At 45.3% G+C, this 7,748-nt stretch overlaps 1 long non-coding RNA gene across 6 annotated transcripts in view; it reads left to right on the forward strand.

Annotated features, from left to right (window-relative positions):
- Positions 1 to 7,139, forward strand: part of LOC137349058 (uncharacterized) — a 32,304-nt gene extending 25,165 nt beyond the window's left edge. For all 6 annotated transcript variants that reach the window (XR_010969222.1, XR_010969223.1, XR_010969225.1 and 3 more), the window contains one exon: positions 6,726 to 7,139. This is a non-coding gene — a long non-coding RNA (uncharacterized lncRNA). The remainder of the gene's footprint in view (positions 1 to 6,725) is intronic.
- Positions 7,140 to 7,748: the final 609 nt, after the last annotated feature.

Raw genomic sequence — 7,748 nt, forward strand, 5'->3', positions numbered from 1 at the left:
CGGCCCACCGAGTCTGTGCCGACCATTAACCACCCATTTATACTAATCCTACACTAATCCCATATTCTTACCACATCCTCACCTGTCCCTATATTCCCCTACCACCTACCTATACTAGTGGCAATTTATAATGGCCAATTCACCTATCAACCTGCAAGTCTTTTTGGCTGTGGGAGGAAACCGGAGCACCCGGAGGAAACCCACGCAGACACAGGGAGAACTTGCAAACTCCACGCAGTACCCAGAATTGAACCCGGGTCGCTGGAGCTGCGAGGCTGCGGTGCTAACCACTGCGCCACTGTGCCGCCCCAACCACTGCGCCACTGTGTCATTGGTATTTAGAAATATGTTCTCTATTTAAATATACTCAATGACTGAGCTTCCACAGCCCTCTGGGGTAGTAAATTTCAAAGATTCACAACCCTTTGAGTCAATAAATTTCTCCTCATCTCTGTCCTAAGTGGCTTCCCCCTTATTTTGAAATTGTGTCCCCTGGTTCTAGACTTCCCAACCAGGGGAAACATCATACCTGCATCTACCCTGTCTATCCTTTTAAGTAATTTGTAGGTTTCAATGAGATCACCTCTCATTCTTAGAAACTCTAGAGAATACAGGCCCAGTTTCCCCAATCTCTCTTCATAGGACAGTCCTGCCATCCCGGAAACCAGTCTGGTGAACCTTTGTTGCACTCCCTCTATGGCAGTAATATCGTTCCTAAGGTAAGGGAACCAAAACTGCACACAGTACTCCAGGTGCGGTATAACCAAGGTTCTATACAACTGAAGCAAGACTTCGCTACTCCTGTACTCAAATCCTCTTGCGATACAGGCTAACGTACCATTAGCCGCCTTAATTACTTGCTGTATCTGCATGCTAGTTTTCAGTGACTTATTGACTAGGACACCCAGGCCCCTTTGTACACCTACACTTTCGAATCTCTTACTATTTAAGAAATACTCTGCACATCTGTTCTTCCTACCAAAGTGGATAACCTCACATTTTACCACATTATATTCCATCTGCCATGTTCTTGCCTGCTCACTAAGTCTGTTGATATGCTTAGAAGTGCAGGGCAAGGCTAATATACTAAATGAGTACTTTCTGTCAGTGTTTACTGAAGAAGAGGCTGTGTGACAAAATATCAGTAGAAGCAGAGATTTAGAGGTAATGGGTGGGGTGAAAATTGATAGACAGGATGTACTGGAAAGGCTGGCTATGCTTAGAGTGGATAAGTCGCTTGGTCCAAATGGCTTGCATCCCAGCTTGCTCAAGAGAGTGAAGATTGTGGAAGGATGACATAATCTTCCAATGTTCTTCAGATACAGGGGAAGTGCCAGAGGAGTGGAAAATGGCAAATGTGACACCCTTGCTCAAGAAAGGGTGCAAGGACATCTCTAGTAACCACAGGCCGGTCAGTTTAACATCAGTGGTGGTTAAGGTATTAGAAACAAGAAGTAGGGAAAAAAATAAGCAGGCACTTGGAGAGTTTTGGATTAATTAAGGATAGCCAGTATGGATTGCAAAAGGCAGATCGTATTTGACTAATCTAATTTGAATTTCGTGATGAAGTAACGGTGAAGGTTGATGAAGTGAATGTAGTGGATGTTAGTTATGTGGATTTTAAGAAAGCAGTTGACAAAGTATGAGATAAAAAGCTGGTTAACAAAATTGGGGCTCATGGAATAGGACGTTCAGTGCCAGCTTGGATTTTAAAAAATGGTTTAAGGACAAACAGTGAGTTGTGGTAAATGGCTGTTTTTCAGCCTGGAGGACGGTTGCGAGTGGTGTTGCCCAAGGGTCAGTCTTAGACCACTTTTTTTTTTCGCATAAATAAATGACTTAGACATTGGAATACAGAGTAAAATTTCAAAATTTGCAAGTGATGCCAAACTTTGAGATTTGGCAAACTGAGGATGATACCAATTGACTGCAACAGGACACAGATAAGCTAGCAGAATGAGCAGACAAGTGGCAGATGGCATTTAATACAGAGAAGTGGGAGGTGATGCATTTTGGCAGAAGGCTTAGGGAGAGGTCATATATACTTAATGGCGCAGTTCTAAAGAGTATACAAGGACAGAGAGACCTGTGGGTTCACATACATAGATCTTTGAAGTTGCCAGGACATAGTAAGAGAGTAGTTAGCAAAGCAAATGGGATATTGGGCTTCAGAAATAGAAGCATTGAGTGCAAAAGCAGGCAAATTATGCTCAAACTTTATAAAGCTCTGGTTAGGCCCCAACTGGAGTATTGAATCCAGTCCTGGTCACATGTTAGGAAGGATGTGAAGGTCCTTGAGAAGGTGCAGAGGAAATTTTGTTTTTAATTATTCGTTTACATGGGATGTGGGCATTGCTGGCAAGACCAGCATTTGTTGCCCATCCCTATCTGTCCTTGAGAAGGTGGTGGCGAACTACCTTCTTGAACCGCTGCAGTCCGTCTGGTGTAGGTACATCCACAGTGCTGTTAGGGAGGGAGTTCCAGAATTTTGATCCAGTGACAGTGAAAGAACAGCGATTTCCAAGTTAGGATGGTGTGTGGCTTGGAGGGGAGCTTACAGTTGGTGGTGTTCCCATGTGTCTGCTGCCCTTGTCTTTCTAGGTGGAAGAGGTCACTGGTTTGGAAGGTGGTGTCGAAGGAGTGGTTAGTTGCTGCAGTGTATCTTGTAGATGGTATACACTGCAGCCACTGTGCTTCGGTGGTGGAAGCAGTGAATGTTTAGATTGGTGGATGGGGTGCCGATCAAGCAAGCTGCTTTGACCTGGATGTCAGGCTCCCTGAATGTTGGAGCTGCACTCATCCAGGAAAGTGGAGAGTATTCCGTTCCACTCCGAGAGGGGAGGCAGTGGCATTGTGGTAATGTCATTGGACTAGTGATCCAGAGGCCCAGGCTAATGCCCTGGGACACTGGTTAAAGGGATAAATTGGTCTTTTTCAGGTTGGTGAGCTGTAACTAGTGGAGTGCCAGAGGGATCAGTGCTGGGTGAAGACTTGGATGAAGGGACCGAATGTATGGTAGTTTAATTTTCCGATGACACCAAGAATGGAAGGAAAGTAAGTTGTCAAGAGGAGGTAAAGATTCTACAAAGGGATCTAGATAGGTTAAGTGAGTGGGCACAAATTTTGGCAGATGGAGTATAATGTGGGGAAATGTGAACTTGTTAACTTTGGCAGGAAGAATAGAAAAGCAGTATTCTATTTAAATGGAGAGAGATTGCAGAAGTCGGTGGTACAGAGGGATCTGGGTGTCCTGGTACATGAATCACAAAATGTTAGTATGCAGGTACAGCAAGTGATTAGGAAGGCAAATGGAATGTTGGTGTTTATTGCAAGGGAATGGAATATAAAAGAGATGTTTTACTGCAGCTGTACAGGACCTTGGTGAGACCACATCTGGGGTACTGCGTACAGTTTTGGTTTCCTTATTTGAAAAAGGATATAATTGCATTAGAAACAGTTCAGAGAAGGTTCACTCGATTCATTCCTGGGATTCAGGGCTTATCTTATGAGGAAGGATTGAACAGGTTGGGCCTATACCCATTGAAGTTTAGAAGAATGAGAGGTGATCTTATTGAAGCATATAAGATCCTGAGGAGACTTGGTAGAATGGATGTTTCCCCTTGTGGGGGAGACTAGAACTAGGGTTCACGGTTTAAGAATAAGAGGTCTCCCTTATTAAGACAGATGAGAAATTTTTTGAGGGTCATTAGTCTGTGGAATTCTCTTCCCCAGAAAGCAGTGGAGGCCGGGTCATTGAATTTATTCAAGACTGAGTTAGACAGATTTTTGATAAACTAGGGAGTCAAGGGTTCTGGGGGAGGTGGGGGACAGACAGGAAAGTGAAGTTGAGACCACAAGCACTCAGCCATGATCTTATCGAATGGCCTACTTCTGTTTATAAGTCCTATGTTCAAATCCCACTACAGCTGCTGGTGAAATTTAAATTCAGTGAATACATTAATTATTAGAATGTGGAATTGAAAGCTAGTATTAGTCCTGGTTCCATGAAACTATCATTGATTGTCATTAAAAACCCAACTGGTTCACTGTCCTTTAGGGAAGGAAATTTGCCTAGTCTGGCCTACATGTGACTCCAAACCCACAGCAATGTGGTTGACTTTTAATTGCCTTCTGAAATAGCCTAGCAAGCCACTCAGTTCATGGGCAATTAGGGATGGGCAACAAAAGCCAGCGACGTCCACATCCCATGAAAGAATAATATATACAAAAAAACTTGTCTTGTAGATGGTGGGCAGACTTTGAGGAGTCAGGAGGTGAGTTACTCACTGTAGAATTCCCTGCCTCTGACCTGCTCTTGTATCCGCAGTATTTATGTGGCTGGTCCAGTTCAGTTTCTGGTCAATGGTCAGCCCCAGGATATTGATAGTGGGGAATTCAGCAGTGGTAATGCTGTTGACGATCAAGGGGAGATGGTTAGATTCTCTCTTGTTGGAAATTGTCATTGCCTGGCACTTGTGTGGCGTGAATGTTACTTAACAATTGTCAGCCCATTACCAGAATGGATCCAGGAAATGAGCAATTTTGGCTACAAGGCGAGGTATGAGAATCTAGGGTTGTTCTCCTTGGAGCAAAGTTGATTGAGGGGAGATTTAATAGAGCTGTACAAGATTATGACTGGTTTGGATAAGGTAGACAAAAGCTGTTCCCATTAGCTATGGGTGGCACAGTGGCGCAGTGGTTAGCACCGCAGCCTCACAGCTCCAGCGACCTGGGTTCAATTCTGGGTACTGCCTTTGTGGAGTTTGCAAGGTCTCCTGTGTCTGCGTGGGTTTTCGCCGGGTGCTCCGGTTTCCTCCCACCACCAAAAGACTTGCAGGTTGATAGGTAAATTGGCCATTATAAATTGCCCCTAGTATAGGTAGGTGGTAGGGGAATAGAGGGACAGGTGGGGATGTGGTAGGAATATGGGATTAGTGTAGGATTAGTATAAATGGGTGGTTGATGGTCGGCACAGACTCGGTGGGCCGAAGGGCCTGTTTCAGTGCTGTATCTCAAAATAAAATAAATAAAAATACAATGACCAGTGGACACAGATTTAGGGTTTTGGATGAGACATGTAGGGGGAATATGAGGGAGAAATTTTTTATACAGCATGTGATAATGACCTGGAACTCGCTGCCTCCGAGGGTAGTGGAAGCAGAGGTGGTAAGATCTCAAAAGTAAATTGGATGGGCACTTGAGGGAAATAAACTTGCTCGGTTATGGGGATAGAGTGGTGGAGTGGGACTGACTGGGTGGCTTTACAGAGAACCAGCATGGACTCAATGGGCTGAATGGCTTCCTTCTGTGCTGTAATGACAGTTGAAATGTGTAAAGAGACTTACTCAGTTTTCCCATCTATTAACACACCAGCTTTCAAAGTTGAAATTATTTGATGCATGATCAGTGCATTCTTGCTGCAGTGAGGCTGTTAAAATGTTGTGTATGTTTTTTTTTATTTGTTCATGGGATCTGGGCGTTGCTGGCTAGGCCAGCATTTATTGCCCATCCCTAATTGCCATTGAGAAGGTGATGATGAGCCCCCTTCGTGAACCGCTGCAGTCCTTGGTTGGGGAGGCGTGGGTGGTAAGTACACAAACAGTGCTGTTAGGAAGAGAGTGTGGGATGAGATTTGCTTGTTCACCCCACTCGCTGACAGACTAGGGGATTCACATCTGACTGTAGGGGTTGGTTCTGCTGTTGTTGCTGCTGTTAACGACATCTGGGACAGAATTATGGTGGAGGGCAGATGCACTTGGGTTTGTGTATCAGTTGATCATTAATTTTATATTTTGGCCTTTTGGCTCCAATCGCAATTGGATCACAACATTATTTTCTGTTCAGTAAGACGGTCTTTCAATGGCGGAGCTGTTACCCAGCATTCCCCACAGGAGAGAATGTGCCCTATCTTCATTAGAAGGAGCCCCTGCGCCGGTGCAGTGAAGGGTGCTGGAGCTGTGCGAAGCCAATTGTCGGATTCGCAGTGGGTGAGAAACCGCCGAGTGCAGGAAGGAATGGAGCCGATGAGTGGGCGGTGAGGTTTCCTAAACACCCGGTGTAGGCCTCAAACCCTGAATAAGAGGATACTGGTGCTGCGTTTGCACCAAGTGGTGCGCAGCAGCAGGGCTGCTCCCGGTGACAGGCCCAGGTTAACGGCCACCATCCTTAAAGGAGGCAATGTGCAGTAGGGCGCATGTGCAGCTAACCTGGGCCAAGAAGCAGGAGGAAAGAATGTTGTGAATTTCTATCCTGGACTGATAGTGATGGCTTCTGTAAACTGAGAAATTACAGCTATCGGGAAAGATTGAAAAGGTTGGTGCTTTTTTAATTAGGAAAATATAGACTTAGCGGTGACGTGATCGAACTCTTTAAAATTATCAGTGGACTGGACAGGGTAGACATGGAGAGAATGTTTCCACTTGTGAGTGAATCCAAATCTAGGAGCCATGGATACAGTTACTGATAAATCCAATAAGGCAATGAGAGATTTCTTTATTCAGAGTGTGGGTAGAATGTGTAAGTGGTTGAGGCAAATAGTTGAGATGCTTTCAAAAGGAAACTAGATGAAAACATGAGAGCAAAGGGAATAGAAAGGTCTGCTGAAATGAGGTAGATGGAATGGGAGCAGACACGAGGTGTATAAGCAGCAGCACAGACTAGTTGGACTGAATGGCCTATCTGTGTACTGTGTATTCTGTGTCATTCTGTGTAACCTCCTTTTACAGGGGATTAGAAGGGGAAGATTCGCAGGCAAACTCAAACCAAACATCTCGTCAAGATCTGACAGGGTCATCAGAATCTGCATATCATTATCCTTTGAATGTGGAAGGAGATATGTTTGCCTGTTCTCTCTGTGGGAAAAGACTTCAAGCATCAGTGTAACTGGAAAAGCACCGAGACACACACACACCCGAGTGAGAGTGTTCCAGTGCACTGACTGTGGAAAGAACTTTAACCAGTTACACAGCCTGAAGAAACATTGCACCATATACAGCGGGGAGAAACTGTACACGTGTTCTGTGTGGGGACGAGGCTTCAACTGATCATCCAACCTGGGGAGACACAAGGACACTCACACCACGGAGAAACCGTGGAAATGTGGAGACTGTGGGAAGGGATTCAGTTACCCATCCCAGCTGGAAATTCATCGGCGCACTCACACTGGGGAGAGGCCATACCCCTGTTCCATTTGTAGGAAGGGATTCTCAACAATATCCTACCTCGCTGCACACCAGCGAGTTCACACTGGAGAGAGACCATTCATCTGCCTTGAATGTGGGAAGGGATTTAATAGTTTATCAATCCTCCAGACACACCAGCGGGTTCACAATGATAAGAGGCCATTTAAATGTTCTGACTGCGAGAAGAGGTTTAAAAGTAAAAACGAGCTGCTGCTACACCAACGTACTCACACCGGGGAGAGGCCGTTCACCTGCTGTGAGTGTGGGAAAGGATTCACTCAGTCATCCCACCTTCTGAGACACCAGCGAATACACACTGGGGAGAGGCCGTTCACCTGCTTGGAGTGTGGGAAAAGATTCACTCGGTCATCCCACCTTCTGAGACACCAGTGGCTTCACACTGGGGAGAGGCCGTTTACCTGCACTGAGTGTGGGAAGGGATTCACTGATTCATCTGAGCTTCTGAGACATCAGCAAGTTCACACAGGATAGACACCATTTACCTTCTCTGTGTGTGGGAAGGGATTTGCTAATTCAAAGAAACAGCTGAGACCCCAGTGAGTTCAC

Source organism: Heterodontus francisci, chromosome 34 (assembly GCF_036365525.1).
Source record: "Heterodontus francisci isolate sHetFra1 chromosome 34, sHetFra1.hap1, whole genome shotgun sequence".
Lineage (NCBI taxonomy): Eukaryota > Metazoa > Chordata > Chondrichthyes > Heterodontiformes > Heterodontidae > Heterodontus > Heterodontus francisci.